This window comes from Rousettus aegyptiacus, unplaced genomic scaffold, assembly GCF_014176215.1.
Source record: "Rousettus aegyptiacus isolate mRouAeg1 unplaced genomic scaffold, mRouAeg1.p scaffold_m13_p_4, whole genome shotgun sequence".
Lineage (NCBI taxonomy): Eukaryota > Metazoa > Chordata > Mammalia > Chiroptera > Pteropodidae > Rousettus > Rousettus aegyptiacus.
Window position 1 is genome coordinate 58,471,033 of NW_023416307.1, and position 18,120 is coordinate 58,489,152.

Consider the following 18,120-nt stretch of genomic DNA (forward strand, 5'->3'; position numbering starts at 1 on the left):
TCCCTGGCCATGAATAACTGATATTCTCCTTTCCCTCTCAGCTAAAGGTTGCTAGGAAATGGGATATCATAACATTTTATTGAGTACCCTACAATGTCATGCTAACCTCAACTGATTCCTCAGGCTTTCTGGAAGTCTCTCTGTTCATCACTAGCTGATTTTCAACTCAGTTGCCTAAAACAGCTTTTCCTAGTCTTTCCCTTATCCTATGTTTACAACCCTCCACTGTCCCTGCCTTTTTAAAGAGCCAGTCTTTTTATGGCAATTTCTTTGATTTCTATTTAGGCGCACTACCAACATCTCCCTTCCTTTTTTTCTTGCAATCTCTTCCTTTCTTATCTCCTGAAATACTACCCTATCTTAGTGTTCTGTCTGTCTCTCAGACTATGTCAACTTGAAATCCTTTGGTTGTATGATCTTATTTCTGTGTATTTTATCAGGGTTGTAGTTGCTTCTTCTTCCTTTTTCAGATTTTGTCCGTTGATGACCTCATCTTTAATGAAATATCTATATAGTTTGATTTTAAGTCTCCATTGCCAGTCTTTCCTTCTTTTAGGGCGTGATCCTAGTCCAGAAATACCTTATAAACATTTCATTCTGTCCACCAGATACTTCATATTTAATGTGCTCAAGTCAAAATTAATCTTTTCCTCCAAAACATCTCCTCGTCTTTCTGATTTCCTTATTGCTAATAATGGCACAATTGATCTCCTTGAAAGCAGGCTTATTTCTAACTTCTCCATCCCCATCCATCTCTTCCATTCAATCAGTCACTCATTTTTGTGAATTATGCTTCTGACATTGTCTAATTGAGGTCCTTGCTACTTCTTTCTTATATGTGTTTCCCCCCCCCCCCCCCCGAGAAAAGTAGTGTTCCTTGCTTCTACATTTCTGTATTCTAAACTGGCCTGAATATTACTTCCATATATTTGTGAAATATACTCTGACATTAACATACCATGGTCTTAAATACTTTCAACTTCTCATTCCAAACTAACTTCTCCATATGTGCATACTCTATATCCTGGATAGTCTAGCTCTTCTCCAAAATTGTAGCAACAGAGTTAGCTAGGCATGGAGTGTGAGAAAGAGGATTTCAGGCAGAATTAGGATGTGTGGCAATAAGCTGGAACATGATGAGCAAGGAGGGATGGTAAGCAAGAGGATGCTAGAAAGGTACATAGAGCCCTGTAGTATGTTAGAGTTTTATTTTGCTTTGCCTCTTTTAGGGGTTGGGTGGGGCGAGGAGTGTATTTGGATTAGAGGTTTTATACAGAGGAGTAACAAATTTCCATTGAGGTTTTTTTAAAAAAAACATCCTGCACACTCTACATAGATTGGCTTCTTTATCATGGCCTATTTGATCTTTCTATCTACACGCAAGCTTTCTCTTCTCTAACTGGAAGCATTTTCTCTCTCTCTGAACACATATCACATTCCACTTTATAATGTGTCCATTTGAATACACATCTTATCTTCTCTGCTAGTAAAAGCTCCCAGCATGCACAGAATGTGCCTCGTTTCTATTTGAAATCACACAGAACTTCAAAAATAGAAAGTTCAGAAAATACTGAGTAATAGATTAATAGTTTTACTTTCTAACAGAACATCCAGGTTCACAGTGGAGGGTGGAATCATTTAAAGAATATTGACCATTGATGAAAATTTTTATCTTTTTCATTGTGATTCTTCATCACTCTGCCTTTGTATGGAAGGAACAAATCTTTGTAATTATCTTTGCCCTGTTCCTTCTGTATTTGGAACAGCAATCAACATCACCCACCTAATAATTATTGAGTACTTTACGTTTTCCAAAGAAAAATATCAGGTTTTTTTCTAGTATTTACTATGATGAGAAAACATTAAATCTGAATGAAACATTATTTTCCACCAAATATACAGTCAGAAGAACTGTACAAGGCCTACGAGTTAACAAAAATAGAGTGTTTCAGATGGTTCCAAGACAGAAAAAGAGGTGTTGATATATTTCTTGAATTCTGATTGGTTACTGAGCAGATAATGATTTATGGTACATTTTAAATTACTCTTTTGGACGAAATGGTTTATGGATGGGGAAATGGGATTGTTCTCTAATATCCTGCAGCATCTGAAAACCTATGCAGCTTTCATTGATCTGCTCTCTGCTGGATAATACTGCTATTTAAAATCGATGACATATTTACTTCTCTCAGAATGCCGCTATGGTTGTAAACCATTCTTTGTTGAGAAGTAAATTTGTTATTCACTCCTGTGTTAAACTGCAGTTTCCATAGACTGTGGATACCAAAAGTTTGTCAGTGTTCACTCTGTCTTTTCATCCTCCTCCCCATTCTACTTGCATTTTATGATCACTTGGGATAACTGAAAGGACTAGAGTTTTCTGGGCCAATTGTCTTCAATAGTCTCTGGGAAAAAGAAAACAATAAACAAACTACTGAACTCTTCTCATTGCCTATCACCCATATCCCAGCAGAATCTTTCCTAATAGTTTTTTAATAAAGAGAAACAAAACATTGGCTTGATGTTTTTATTTTGTTTTGTTTGGTGGGGGATGGAGAGAGGATGTGGATTTTTTTTAAATGGCAAGATGCAGGAAAGTTTATGTCCAGAGGATAATAAACTCTTTATATCCAACTCAAATCAAAATTTATTGCAGATTATTTTACAACCCTAAAAAAAAGTTTTTTAACTGAGTTAAATTGAGTTAAAAGAGGGAGAAACCTGTTCAAGAATGCAACCCGGCCAAATCGCCCATGATTGATGGGGCAGCAACAACCAGGGGGTATTTGCCAATTCACCAGTGCCAAGTCCTCAGAGTGATTTTGTTGCCTGTGACAGCTGGTGTTCTCTATTGGAAGTCTGTGTCTGTATACATCTATGATTTGCATATTTATATACTTCGGCTGCTGTATGGGGTTTGCATTTCACAGCAGTGAGTGTAAGCTGTGCAGTCTCTATGCTTAATGCCTCTGGGCATGGGATGGTAGAATTGGTTTGGGTAAAATTAGAATTTTAGGGTTTTGTGTTTTTCAGGTTAGCCAGTAATGCCACATTTCTGTTTATCTTTCTCTTCATCAGCTTCAGTAATATTTTTGAAGTATCTCTCTGCATGGGCTACCATTTGAGTCAGACACATTATATGCTCTCTAGGAGGGTACAAGCTGAGATATTAAGGCATCATACATAGATTGAAGGGAAGATACTAAAAGAATACATTTAGTCAAGTTGAATCTTAAGGAGGAAATTGTGGGATTTGCAAATTGAAAGGACTGATGCTTTTCTCTAAATTGGGGAGGACTTAAGAAGGTAAGAATTTCTCTGCTAAGGCGGATATGTGAACTCAGCTAAGGCTTCTCTTTCTAAATAGTAATATCACAGGGTTCCTAGAACAAGTGAGGTTTCCAGAGCTTTATAGAAGATTAGATATAGAATGCTTATTGAGCAGGAAAACAATGTGGGGGAGGGCGTTGGAGGAAATTAATACAAAGGCTTGAAGGAAACAGGAGTTAGAAAAAACAGACAATGAATATGTAGAAATGAATGATCTTAGGAACAGAGAAAGTGATAGGTGATTAGAAGGAAGATATATTAGGGTTGGAATGCCATAGAAAAATTTTTGAAGACAGTTGATGAGAATTTTAGTCTTTACTCTGTGAGAATGAAAGTGTCTTAAGGTCGAAAGGTGTTAATTTGGTAAAAATGATGGGCAGGCTCTTCAGTGATAGAAAAGGTAATCTGAGATAGGATGTTTTCCAAGGTAGTTTCTGGAAAATAGTACTATCAGAAAAAAGATATCCATATCACAATTCTAATGAATGAAGAAGATGAGGCAATTTTTAAATGAAGACTGTAATATCTGACAGAAATAGTCAAATTTTATCAGAAAAGCAATAGAGAGTTTAAAGTGAACCTAAGTTTTTTTGTAAGTATATTTCCACTAGAGTGACATGGAATGTTATGGTAATGCAATAGCTCCCATTTGGAAGAGCCTGCTATACATACTAGACACTCATATTCACTATCTATAAGGCTCTAGAGTAAATATTATCAGTTCTGTTACAGATGAGATCATGGAAACAGAAAAATATTAAATAACTCACCCAAGTTTACATAACTAATTTGTGGTAGTGTCATGATTAAAACTCAGGTCTAGCTGATTCTAAAAGTCATTTTTGTTTTTTTGCTTATTTTCCTAACATGCTGCTTTTTTGAGCATAGAGAAGGAGTATAAAGAAAAGATAGTGAATAGTTCTCGCGGGAGTATTTAATTTGAATTGGCAGGGAAATAGCCATCTGGAGATATTGCTTACATAAAGTATTTGCTAGAATTATTCTCTGCATACCTGTGAAATGTGTGGTGTTAAGAGTACTACGATCCCATTTGAGGAATGGAGTGGATGAATAACTTGATTATGATAAGAAAAATATTTCATAAAAACAATGCTGAGAGTGAAGGTTCTCCACGTGGCTGATATGCATTTATTATGACTGGTACAGTACTGGTAAGTATTACTGGAACAAATAGAATGTAAGTATTACTTACCAGTACTGTACCAGTCATTGGAATATTTTGATTGCCTATATAGCTACAGCAAGTAATAATTATAACAAATATTAACCAAATATAGAAAACAAAACCAAATATATGGTTCTGAAAAAAAATGAAGATGTAACTCTCTTTAAGGTATTATTATCTCATGAAATAATAAATATCAAATGACACATAAATCTCATTGATACTAATCATCATTGTTTCTTGTTTGGATTTTTTTATTTGTATTTTTGGCTTGGCAGGGGCATGGTGTGGACCCACTTTCAGCATGCTAGTTATTCATATAGTCTGAGTGAACACCTGTTCACAGAATGCTTTGCAGGCTCAATCACAAACTCCAAAGCGCCTGCCTATAGGAGGCATTTTTTTTTCTTTTCTTTTCTTTTCTTTTTTTTTTTTTTTGGAATGGCTTTTAAAGATTATCTGAAAAAGTACTGCTACTGAATCCTGTTCTTCTACATCAGGTCAATGTGCATGTGAAAAACCAGCTCATACATGGTAAAATATTTTTAAATACTTCACTATTATTATTATTTTGTATTGCATTGAACCTGACATTTAGATTATTAGACTAAGAACCTGCCAAAATCCCAAACTTAGCCATAAAGGTTTAGTAGATAGTGGCTTAAGAGCAGATTTAGTATATAGTGGCTTAAGGTCAGAATATATATACCAGTTTGACTCATTCTCTAGCTGCATGATTTGATGTATATTATGTTATCTTTTATGCTAGAGTTTCCTTTTTGGTAAAAATAGAATGTAAAAGTAACACTCATAGTTGTTTGTGTATGTGTGTGCAGACGTGTAGACATCAAGAGGAAATGTAATCTAAAGTCTTTACCACATTACCTGATGTTTAGTAGATACTCAGTTAACATTAGTTGTTGTCATTGTTATTTTTAAATTTTTATCTCCTTTGAAAACACGTTAGCCATAATTGTGCTATTCTTTATTGTTTTTTCACATTAAGAAAAATCTTTTAAATAACTCATCATCATGGATCTCCATAGGAAGATAAAAGGTACAAAATCATTTTCTCTGTTCCTCAAATTTTTAATGTTTATTGTGGATAGGAAATGCTAAATGCTTATGACATTGAAGAGAAGGCTATCCTTCTAGGAATTCTTACCGATATTTGCTTCACCAAATTATTGATTTTCATTAGAACCCTGTTTTTCTAAGACCAAACCCTGGAAAGGAAGGAGATATGACTATAACCCATTGCTTTACTCCTCTACAACAGTACTCATTTATTGTGTTTACCTAGAATTTGGCCAAAAAGACAGCAAAAAGCAAAGCAAATAATAATACAGTCAATGTATGGGAGGGAAATCAGATGTTTGGATGGAAGAGAGATTAGAACATAATAGTTTTGATAAGATGCCATTCTTTATAAAGAAAAAAAGCGGCTTTTTTTTTTTTTTTTTTTTTTTTTTTTTTTTTTTTTTTTTTTTTTTTGCAGTAGACACCTACTGGAAGGTCTATATTAAAATTCATCTTTACTTGTTTTTTTTTTCACAAACTTACACTATTTAAAAAATATTTTCATTTCCTAATTGATCTTTGATTTTGCATTCATGTTTCAAATGGAATGTTGGGCTTTCATAGAGCAGAGTACACAATTATTCTGTTTATTCTTCCCACAGGATTGATGAGTCAATTCTCTAGAAACACAGTATGAATTGAATTGCCTTTGACAATGGATGAAATGGATGAGAATAATCTCATTTTCCCATTAAAAAAAAAAGTGACTTAGGCTGGGTTTTGTGAGTTTTGCGTCTTTAGTGTGTTCTAACAGTTTAATTGGGAAAGAATCACAAGAATTGTACTGTGTATAATTTAGAAAAAGTACTAGAAATTGTGTAGTAATTTCAGTTGTAAAATGCTTAATGAGGTTTGTCACATCCAAAGATAAGGGTACCATAAGCAAATATCTAGATTTATCATTTAGATTAAATTAGACAAATTTACTAAATTTAAGGTAGTTATGTGTGTACACACACATGTAAAGACACAAGAAGGGATAAAAACAAAATTAATTTATAAACAATAGAAGTTGATTATAAAATTCACATAAATTTTATCCTTCAAAATAGTTCACTCTATTTCAATAGTATACTTTTCTTCAAATAATGTAGTCTTTTTGCCCTTGTAGAGAACTTTTCATTTACTGATAAGTTTATGAACAATAAGAAAAGAATTTTTATTACTTTATGAATGTTCGTTTTGTTTTGTTTCTTTATTGAACACAATACTGCATTGCCCAACTCAGTCACACACTGTAATTATTAATTATTAGTATGTGTTGCCTTAGTACAAAGATACCAACTTGTTAGAAGTGAATTCCAAAAATAATTTATCAAAATAATGACAACAATAATGACATTATTGAAGAATATATTTTTCTAAGATAAATTTTCTGAAAGGCTCATGGATAACTATGCTATACTTATATTTACTTAAAAAATAAAAGTAACTTTGTAAACATAATACAAACATACTAAATACGTCTGTATAATCACAACCACACATATACCTGTGAATTATATCCACATACCATGATAGAATAAATTTCGTTTTGTGACCTCTGTATTTTTTTCAAAAACATTTATGATCTTCTAGTGTTTTTATTCAGTCAGACAAGAGAAATGAAAAAAACAGTGGCTGTTAATAAAACTATAAAACTACTTAGGCCAAACAGGAAAATGATAGGAATGTTCTTATTCCTCGACAGTTCTTCACCATTGGCACAAAATAAACAGATATGCCTAAGGTGGAGTTTTTCAAGTTAATCTAAGCCATTCATTAAGAAAATATATGTTTGAGAGTCATAAATAATAAGGTAGTTTCCACATGCCACAGGTTAAGGGAAAACACTGAGGTGAAAAGAAGTTAAAAGTAGAAGTCCTCAATTCCACCTCCTTATCCAAGAATTCAGAGTAGAACTAATTCTAAACAATACCCAGTTCTGAGGTTAGAAATCTACTTATATATACAGCAAGTTCTTTCTTTCTTTCTAACTCAGAAATATTTAAAAACAGTAGATATTGAGCTCAGGATTACCACATTTTAGACATTGTTCACTCAAGTGTAATACAAAAATACATTAAAGACCAAGGATTATCATGTATATCTAACAACAACAACAACAACAACAACAACAACAACAACAACAACAAGAAATCATGAAACTACCCCATAGGAGTACATCTTCAACCTCAGGCTTCTCCTTCAGGCAATAATTTCCATTCATTATGAATTCACATATTTAAAATTATAAAGCTCATGAGAAAATTCGATGCTATTAAACATATTGTAAAAGTCCAATATATAGGGGAATTACACATGAGCAAGTGTTGATTGTAAAGACAATCTTAAAAAGACTTTAAAATTAGTATGCTTATATTTTCAAACAAGTTATCCATTAAGAAAGAACAGGTTGCCTCGCCTAAAAAAAAAAAAAAAAGAAAAGAAAAAGTTCTTAGGAGAATGTAATAAGTGTTACTAAATGAGATGTGATAAAGTATATTAAGCTTCTAGGGCCTCTCCTAGTCCTTGAATCTATTCTCCACAGTTACATTTTCCTTACAACTTGAGACTGAGTAGTCTCGTCTTCTATATACAGGAGTTCCCCTTATCCTGGGAGATACGTTCCAAGACCTGCAGTGGCTATTTCGAACTGCTGATAGTACCAAACCCTATATACTCTGTTTTTGTTTTGTTTTGTTTTGTTTTTCTCCTATACGTATATACACTTTATGTCTTTTCTTTGGCATATCTGAATTGTCAGCATCACTACTTTTGGGGCCATTATTAAATAACATAAGGGTTACTTGCACACAGGCACTGAGATACCTCAACAGTCAATCTAATAACTGAGAACCCCAGGCTACTAAGTGACTAACAGGCAGGTTGCTATATGGTGTGAATATGCTGAACAAGGGGTTATTCATATCCAGGTGGGATGGAGTGGGACTGCATGAGATTTTATCATGCTACTCAGAATGGCACACAATTTAAAACTTATGAATTGTTTATTTCTGGAATTTTCCATTTAATATTTTCAAATTGCAGTTGACTATGGGTAACTGAAACTGCAGAAAGGGGGGACTACTGTGTGTATTCCTGTCTTCTAGAAAGTAAATTACTATATGGCTAAATTTTTTTTTTATTGTGATATTTTATCTTTTTACTTTGGTATCTCTTATAGTCTAGTGCTTTGGATACTAAAGGCATTAAAAGTTTGTGAAACGAATGAGTCTGAAAAAAATTCCTACTATTTAGAAATCTCATTTCTCAGATTTTGAAACAGCCTATTTTTTAGTACTTGAGTTTTCTTAGCTATTAAAACTTTACTGAGCATTTGCATTGCCTCCTTAAAGATGATTTGATGTGTTTGTGTTTTTTCCAACTTTGTACTTTGATTTGAGAGGGAAAAAAAAGAATTCACAATCAACTTTTATTTTGCTACCTTCACAACTCTGCTAGTAAAGAATTATATTGCTAGAAATATTTCGGCAGGAGAGAATTACAGAGGGGAAAGGAGGGGAAGGGATGAAAGAAGTGGGGAGGGGAGGGGAAAAGAGAGGGAAGAGAGAGGAGAGGCAGAGAAAAACCCAAAGAAAGCCTTTCTGTTTTCCCAGTCCCCCCATAGCGAGTAATTATTGGCAGCATTTTCTGCCTGGAGGCTTCACTATATAACATAAATCACAGAATGCCAGTGCTCAGCCAGGAACGAGGAACTCAGAAAGAACTCCAAAGTGGTTGTGGCAACCCAGCCATTTATTCAGCAGGAGGGCTGCAAGCTCAGTTGGATCAGAGAGGGCTCCTTATTACCCTTCCTGGTGATTCACACAAGCACCCACATGCCAGAGCAATGGGCATTTCATTATAGGGTTCAGGTGATTTTTCATTCTCTAAAACTGAAATGCAGACAAGTCAGCCAATGGAAATTCAGACACCCAATTAAGAAACCTCATTTACATCTGTTTGGCTGCTTGTGTGTACAAGACCTTTAGGTTATCATAGCTGAGATTTGAATGAAAAATCCTAAGTTAGGAGACACTGGCTCAGCTCATTGACTCTGGTAGAGCTGTGCTATGCCTTTCCCTAGGCGAACTCTGCTGTTTGATGTAGGAAATACTGGAGGAAGAAAGAAGATACAGCTCATAAAAGTAGAACAAATGTGATAATTATTTCATTGGCAAGATTCTCAGGAGCTAAATATCTTCCCACAACTGTTCCACTTAGATAAACAAAATTCCAAAGGTGATCTAAAGTAAGTAGAGTTGAAGGAATACAGCATATCTTTTCTTAATTGTATTTTTTGTTTCATTTTGTTTTGTTTTAGCCTCTTCAAAAATGTGAGTGGCTGGAGAGAGTTGGGTAAAACAAAAGGTAGTACTTTTTCTGATGCCTTATCTCCATAAGAAAGTAAACGTCCTTTAATAAAAATAATTTACCAAGTAATTTACCTCTTAACCGAAGAAGTAAAGTAAGTTTTTTGGGTAAATCTAAAGCATTTAAAACTTTAGCTAGCCAGGTGCTAAATGAGCTATGGTCTTGTTCAGACATAGAAAATTTAATCTCTGGACACTTACTCTTTGAAGCTGTGCAGCTGTGTTTATATTTAAGCTCATGTTTGTTCTTAACTAGATGGGGGACATGTCATAGCCCTTTATATATTACAGGCATCTGTCATAGTGTCCAGGGCAGAGTCGATGCAAAGCCAGGGTTTGTTGGTAATGATAGAAATAAAACAAATAAACAAATAAAAACTCTTTACTGATTTATGAACACCATTCATCAGCATTTAGGTTTTTGTTTTTTTTTTTCTAGTGGATAAGAGGCTGAAAAGACTTGTGTGTGTCTTAGAAACCTGTCATTAATCTTTTGTAATCTTATCAGGCTTCTTAGTTTCTCTTTCATGTCTTAGTGATATAAATTAGGCTTGTACTTTCTCTGAGTATTTAAAATACTAATTTGAACTCTCAAAATAAGTTTTCTTTTTTAACTTTAAATTTCATACTTCACAAAGGTAAAGATTCTGAGTATTGAACTATGACCAACAGTCTTGGATTAAGTAAAAGTAATTACAGAATATGGTTATTTTCTGCATTTTTGACAGAAAAATTAATGTGGTGATTAATATCAAAGAGTGTTAAAAGCAAAAAGGACTTAGGGATCAGCAAGCCCAATGGTTTTAAACTTTTCCCCTCTAAATTTGAAACCACAGAAACCCTTTGGTTGAAAGCTGACATTCAAACTTAATAGATAAAACAGATGTGTTTCAAACTCCTCTGGTTTAGAGATCAGGTGGAAAGGTATGGGAACCCTACTTTGTTGCTCCTTCCCACATGCCACCCTTCCCTCTCCATAAAATATCTGGAGATCGTTGGAGTCTAGTGTGAAAGCCACTGCTGTGGCCCCCTCATTTTACAACGAAGGAAACTAATCAAAGAGTGAGCTTGTGGCAGAATTGAAACTAGAACCCAGATCTTCCTTAATTTACTTCCAAAATGGAGCTGCCTTCATTCCTTTTCTGATTTTAAAAGTAAAATGCATTCATTATTGATATTTTAGCAGACTCTGTCCCTATTAATACCCAATAGAATGCTCTCCCCACTGTATCATGCCACCCCATTACAGTTTAGCTGGAATGAATGCCATTCATTTTCAAATACCTGTGTTAACACATGGCATAGAAGGCATAGGTATGCCCTTTTCCCCCAAACAGATTTTGTTTGCAAAATCAGTTATATTTTATTTAATACAGCCCATAAATATTTATATGTATGTGTATATGTACATGGATATGTGTATATATGTGTGCACATGTTTAAACTATAGCCATAATCTTTTAATTTTTAGAGTGAATGAATCAATGACAAAAACTCATATCAAAATAGGTTAAGTAGAAAGGAAAAGATATGGCTCATGTAACTGGAAAACATAGGGGTGGTTTAATTTCAGGCATGGTTGGATTCAGAAGTTCAAATGATGTCATAAGTATTCCATTTCTCTCTGAACCTCTTGGCTATGATTTCTTTTATCTTAACCTTATTCTCAGCCAGAGTTTCTACATACAGTGGAGAAGGTGACCCTGAAGGAGAATAAATTAATCTTTCTGAATTCCTTTCTTTTCTCTCACTCCTCCTCTCCTCTCCTCTCCTCTCCTCTCCTCTCCTCTCCTCTCCTCTCCTCTCCTTTCCTCTCCTCTCCTTTTCAATTCTCTACTCACCTCTCTCCCTCTCTCTCTCTCTCTGCCCACCCACCTACACACACCTTCTCTCTTTCTTTTTCTCCAGCCATTTCAGCCCATGAAAAGACCGATTGGTACTGTTTCAGTCACATGCCCATGCCCACTCATTAACCAATCAAATCTCTTTTTAAGAGGATCAGTAAGTACTTTGATGGTCTAGTTTAAATCAAGTGACCAGTACTATTTCAGTTACATGATAGCCCCACCAAGTGGCTACAGTTTACTAAAGAAAAGATGCTAGGCAAGATAGAAAGTAAAAGATAACATGAAAATAAATCATGTATGCATGTATCACTAAAAATGCCAAATAAAGTTTACATACTGAAGTTGTCTTACCTGTAATCTAGTAACCAGTTAACTGATTTGAGTTTCTTATCTGTTTCCTCTTTGCTTTATTGGTACAAGTGCCAATAAGCAAAGAAAGCAATGCTCAGAGTAAGAGTTCTCAGGAACCAGTGGGTCTACAGCATCCACAAATAAAATCATTAGCCTGTCAATGGATCTTGACTTTCAGAGGAAATGTGTTCAGAAGAGGTCTCAGCAGGTGTTACAGCCAGGGTCAGGCTATAATATGAATGGAATGTGCTAACTTTATAAAGGTGACATCCAGAATTTTTTATAGCTCAATTTTATTATGCATTTATTTATATTACACATCAGGCTATCACTGTATCATTTACTTTATGAATGCCATATTTGGCATACTGCTCCATACATAGTGGTTTCTTACTAAAGATTTATTTAATGAATTCACAAATCAATGACTAAAAACTTTTCAGGGGATGGTGTATCTAGATCTCTAATGCCTTGGTGAAGATTTGTTTCTTGGTTACCTTTCTTCCCATAACAGAATAGAAAAGTCTGTTGTAAGCATTTGGGATTTCTGGTGGATGAAGGAAATATTAACAAAGAAAATATGAAAAGGGGAGCTGAAAGCAACTTTTGTAGAGTTGTTTCTTTGAACTTGAGGATAACTTTGTTATTAAAAATATTTTTTTTTATGCTCAGAGAGTTAATTAAACTATACTTCCTCTAAGAATGTTTCTAATATCATTGTATAATATTTTGAGCTCTTCCTGTCCATTACTAATAAGTACAGTCTGTGGCCATGCTACCCTGAACAAGCCCCATCCCATCTAATCTTGGAAGCTAAGTAGGGTCAGGCCTGGTTAGTACTTGGATGGGAGACCACTTAGGAAAACCAGGTGCCGTAGGTGTAAAAAATAAAAAATCAAGGATTGTAAGCTGACAAGGTCCTTGCAATCTGTGAGGTCAACCAAGGGTTGCTTCTTCTAAAAATAATTAATAATAATAATAATAATAATTTAAAAATTAGTACAATTATGATGTATCTGGGTTAGGTCAGTTTATCTATTGGAATCATACCTGTTTGTGAAATGATGAACTCTGTACCAGATTTCATGTTAGTTCAAACTAGTTCAACATGTGTAATTGGTCATGAAAGAGAATGGACAGAAAAGTAGATGATCCAATTCAATTCATCTCCAGTATGAGAAAGATGACCTAATGACTATCATTCAGTCAAGTAGACCATCTTTGTGTTAATATGCAAAACATTATACTATTATTACATAACAGTTATATCCCCTAGTTTATACTTTTTCCTGTGAAAAATATGCATGCCAGAGATGAAAATAAATAAATAAAATAAGTATGAGAGCTTAGTATCTTTCTTTGTAATTATGGAATACAAAATATTATTTTATATAAGGCAAGTAAGTAAGTCTCCAGGCTTAATGTGGGTGCTGCCTTAATAGGTCTGTTAAATCAGAAAAGCTGTGAGGAAACAAAACAAAACAAAACAACAAAAAAAGGGCCCTTTTCCCTATTTTTCTCAGTTATAATGTTATAGTCCAACTGCAGACTCTTTGAAAATAGTGATGGTGTAAGAACAGGCATAATTTCAGAACCTACATGGAATTTGCAACCTTAGCTCAAAAAATCCTGTCTTTACATGTAGACTAAGCAGATTTGCTATATAAGTGACTTAAAAAGGAAGCACATGGGACTCACTGTCACTTTTCTCTAATAACTCTTTACTCCCTCCACACACGTTTGAAAAGTGACAAATATAACTGATCCTGTAATAGCTCCCAGGGTGAGCCAGGACTGAAAAAGATGGTCTGCAATGAGCTCCAGAGAGCCTTACCCCTCCCCTTTACGTTACCTGTGAGCTGAAGACCCTGCCACACGTAATCATCCCCATATTTTTGTGTGCAAGGGAGATCAGTGTCTCCCAAAGGTTAGGGAAGGAGACCTCAACTTTGGCTTCTAGAGAGCACTTGCCAACATCATTCTAAATAGACTTCTCAAGTCGTCATATATGTCTCTAACCATTCAACTACCAAATAAGATAAGTAAACACGATTTTTAAACCTCCCGGACAGAAATGACCACAAGTCAGAAGTCACTGTACTTATTTCCAGGTTATGCTTGTTCGCTCCTGACTGTAGGCCATGTGTCATCATCACTGTATCCCCAGCACAGCACAGTGCATAACAAATAGCACATAGTCAATGAATGGACAATAACTTCCATTAGTTTTTAACTTTATTAAAGAGCACTTTCAGGTATGTTATCTCATCCCACAACATCTTTTAGCATGCTTAGAGCTAACATATATATATATTTTTTTGATACTTGAGTAACACATAGGATAATTGAGACATGCTAATAATGTTCATTAGTCGGGTTCTAATCATATAGCAAATCAGAGACAGTTATGGTATTTTCCTGAATCAAAAACCAAGAATAGTTGTCTGTACTCATATTTCAGAATATATTTTCATATATCCAGAGCATGGGAAATATAATATGGAATAAGAACAAAAAAATCCTAAACCTTTCAAAGCTTCAAGCCCTGGAAAGGAATTCCCAAAATGCAGGGCACTATTATTTTGAGATCTCGTAATAGATCATGACTACATGGTAATAAGTGTGAATATAAATGTCAGAATATTTGTTGCTAAATTTTCAGACAAAGGCAGAAGAGTGATTTCAGTTTTCCAAATGTTTAATTCACTTTTCTGCAAAATTTAATTTTCTACTTTTTCCTGTACATTAAGTGAATGTACTCTTTTATATTCTTGTTAAACCTTTATTCAGTGTTGATCAGAAGTATAAATGCAAAATAGTTTGAATATGTAGGTGGGCAAAAAAATGTAATTGAAGCCTTTTCCTCTTGGACTATTTTTATTCACCTCTGAGAAACTGAATAGGACCAGTTTCACTGGCTGAAATCTAGGACATGTCTTTAGGAGTCCATGCTTGGAGTGTCACACTCCACCCTCTCCTTTTGTGCTTTATACCCTGGGCTAAGTATGTCTGTATACAGGCAGAAAAATGCTTCCACTCCGACTGTGTTTACATCCTAATCCTAGAACCTGTGATTTGTTATCTTCCGTGGCAGAAAGGACGGGGCGATATGATTGAGTTTGAGATGAGTTTATCCTGGATTCCAAGAGTCCTATTAAATGAGTCAGAGAAGTAGATGTGATGATGAAAGCAGAGTGTAAGAGTCACAGATTTGACTATGCTAAGCTGCTGGCATTGGAAATGGAATGGGCAGGAGTCGAGGAATGCGCAGCCTCTAGAAGCTAGAAAAGGCAAGGAACAAATTCTCCCCAGACCCTCCAGAAGGGCGACAACCTTGCCAACTACTTGATTTTAGCCCAGGAAAACCCATTTTGGACTTCTGACTTTTAAAACTCAACGTAGTACATTTGTACTACCACCAAGTCTGTGGTACTTTGTTATAGCAGCAGTAGAAAACTAATATAATATTCAAGAATGAAACATAAAGTATATAGGACTGAAACAAAAGTGGATTTGCCAATTGCCTTTAATCCAAAAGCCTTTGATCCACCTCCTTAGTCTAGCTGCCTTTCAAAAACATGCTAGCGCCTATTACTCTTCTATGAAAAACACTTGAATGACTCTACATTACCTCCTGAATAAAGTGCCACACTTTAGCCTGGCATTCATCTTTCCCATGAATTTCCTATAACTTTACATTCCATCTATGTCTCTTGTTGCATTTACTTACATTCTTCACTTTCAGTCCTATCAAATGACTTATCAATCCCTGAAAAACACGAACTTCACCACTTTCAAACCATTTGCACAATGTGTTCTTCAGCGTAGGATTTCCTCTTTACCCCTTCGATATAATATCCCTATTCATCTTAAATATTGCATTTTCAAAGAGACTTTTCCAGCATCCATAAATGATTTCTTCTTCTTCAAAATGTTTTTAGTATGTTTTTATTCCACAGTGTCGGCCATTTCATTGTGCTATGGTTGTCTATATTCTCTGGATAGTAAGAACACTGAGGATAGGAGAAAATCATGAGTAAAATGCCCATTTTTTCCCCTCCACAAAGTGCCTTGAGGTAAGAGCTCAGTAACCATGATCTAACTGAATTGAACACCTGGCCTTTACAGTCAGGGCTGCGGATCTAGACCTGGGATATATAGTTCTCAGATATATAGAGACCAGCACTTGAAGCTAAGAATTAAGAATTGTTACTTTTGGTGACAGTGAGCAACAAACAATGGGCAATGCCACAGGCTTCAGGGTGAATGTTCTCCTTTCCTCTCCACTAATTCAGATCCAGGCTGACTTGTGAATAGAAATATTTTACCTTGATCTTATTTTCAGTCTTTTCACTCTACATTCCACTCTCCTTCCTTTAATAAAACCCAGTTTTGCTTCAGAACTGGTTGATTCTCTCTACCAGGTTAGAGAGACCAAAGAGCATATACAATTTAGTCCTATCCAGCTAAGCAATGAGATGTGAAATAGCTTCAGAAGCACCTGAGCCCCTTGAATAACATCACACTGACTTGTTTGCTACCAGAATGCATGAGCGCAGCCCCCTCTCTGAAAGCAGTGTCCTGGGTAATGGGGCCCAAATGCTTGCAAACTACTAGCTAGCAGGTGCATAATTTCTTCTTACCAGGAGGTTAAACACTACAACTCTTTTGCAGAATGTCTTATCTTGTTGCCCCATCATTCTTTAACTTTGAACTTCTTGGACTCACTGGTACAGTGTCCATCACCCTGGGACCTAGAGCCATAAAGCCAGCCGGGAGTTTTCTGTACAAGATCTTGAGAGGAAGCAATTCTTATAATAAAGTTTACAGGAAATATAAATTCCATGTGGGTCTCTCTTTAATTTATAATAAGTACTTCTTTGTGAAAGCTATAACTCAAGATGTTCAATGGAACAAGAGAGAAATAAAACGAAAGCCATGTATAATGTTTCTGTATTTTCCTCTAAGTTTTTCATTAAGATTTTTTTTCTCTATATATATTCTTCCTCTTCTTTGCCTTCTTTCCTCTTCCTTCTTCCTTGTCTCCTTTCTCTGTATTTGCATGCACAGATTTTGTTCACTATCATAAGCTATCAATCAGAGAATCCTTGTGAAGCATCCATTGTTAACCTGCTGCCCCCTGTCCTGAAGTACCTGGATCACTGACCAGCCCAGAATGGTAACTCTTCAGTCCATGGCTCTTCTCCCTATCAGTCCATTTTCTTTTTTAAACCCCACCTTCCTGTTTTCTTTATCTCGCTTTTTATCTTAGTACTTCTTGTTTTTCTGTGCTTTGCTCAACATTTAAAGAATAACTGGGTGCAAGGAAGTTCTGAAGCAGTTGGCAGTAGGATGACAGCTGTTCCACTTAAATTCCCCCAGGGAGCAATTCTGCTCCATCAGGAGAGGAAAATTGAATCACTCCCTCCCCCAGCTCCCTGCTCCATTTCAGTGATCTGTACTTGCCAGTGCCTCTCAACTGGTAGCTCTCACATGGTTAGGGCCTTCATCCCAATTCTGTGTGGGCACCCAAACTAGAGGTGACATTTCTATGTCTCTGCTGGCAGTCAAAGGTGGTCAAGAAGCCATCGCTCATAACTCTATGAAGAAGAGGCTGGGATTCTTAGCTGAAGGTCAGTGGGAAAGATGGTGAGGATAGTGGCTTTGGGGAGAGATTGTCCTTTGAATTTTCATTTTCTTCTGCAAGTAAAGATTGATGGAGATGGAAGGTGATCCTCAATTGAAAAAAAAAATTTAAAAAAAGGATTCTCAAGCAAAATTTAATCATTTGAAGGGAGAACGCTACTGCCTTTCCCAGCAAGTTCTGCATTTTCAAAGGGAGTTTTGTGCTGCAAGAAGCAGCTTTTGGAAGTCATCTCAGGAGAAGATCCTCTTTTTTTGCTTCACTAATCATCCCTTTTGTGCTGTCTGGGTCCAGTGACGAGTCACATGGAACCTGCAGGAAAGCTAT

The 18,120-nt window shown here is 35.5% G+C and overlaps 1 protein-coding gene and 1 pseudogene across 4 annotated transcripts in view; both read left to right on the forward strand.

The window, feature by feature from the left end:
- The window catches only part of LOC107506882 (limbic system associated membrane protein), a 562,505-nt gene that overhangs the window by 319,468 nt on the left and 224,917 nt on the right, over positions 1–18,120 (forward strand). The gene's annotated exons all lie outside the window — the stretch shown is intronic.
- On the forward strand, positions 12,912–13,030 carry LOC118602585 (annotated as a pseudogene).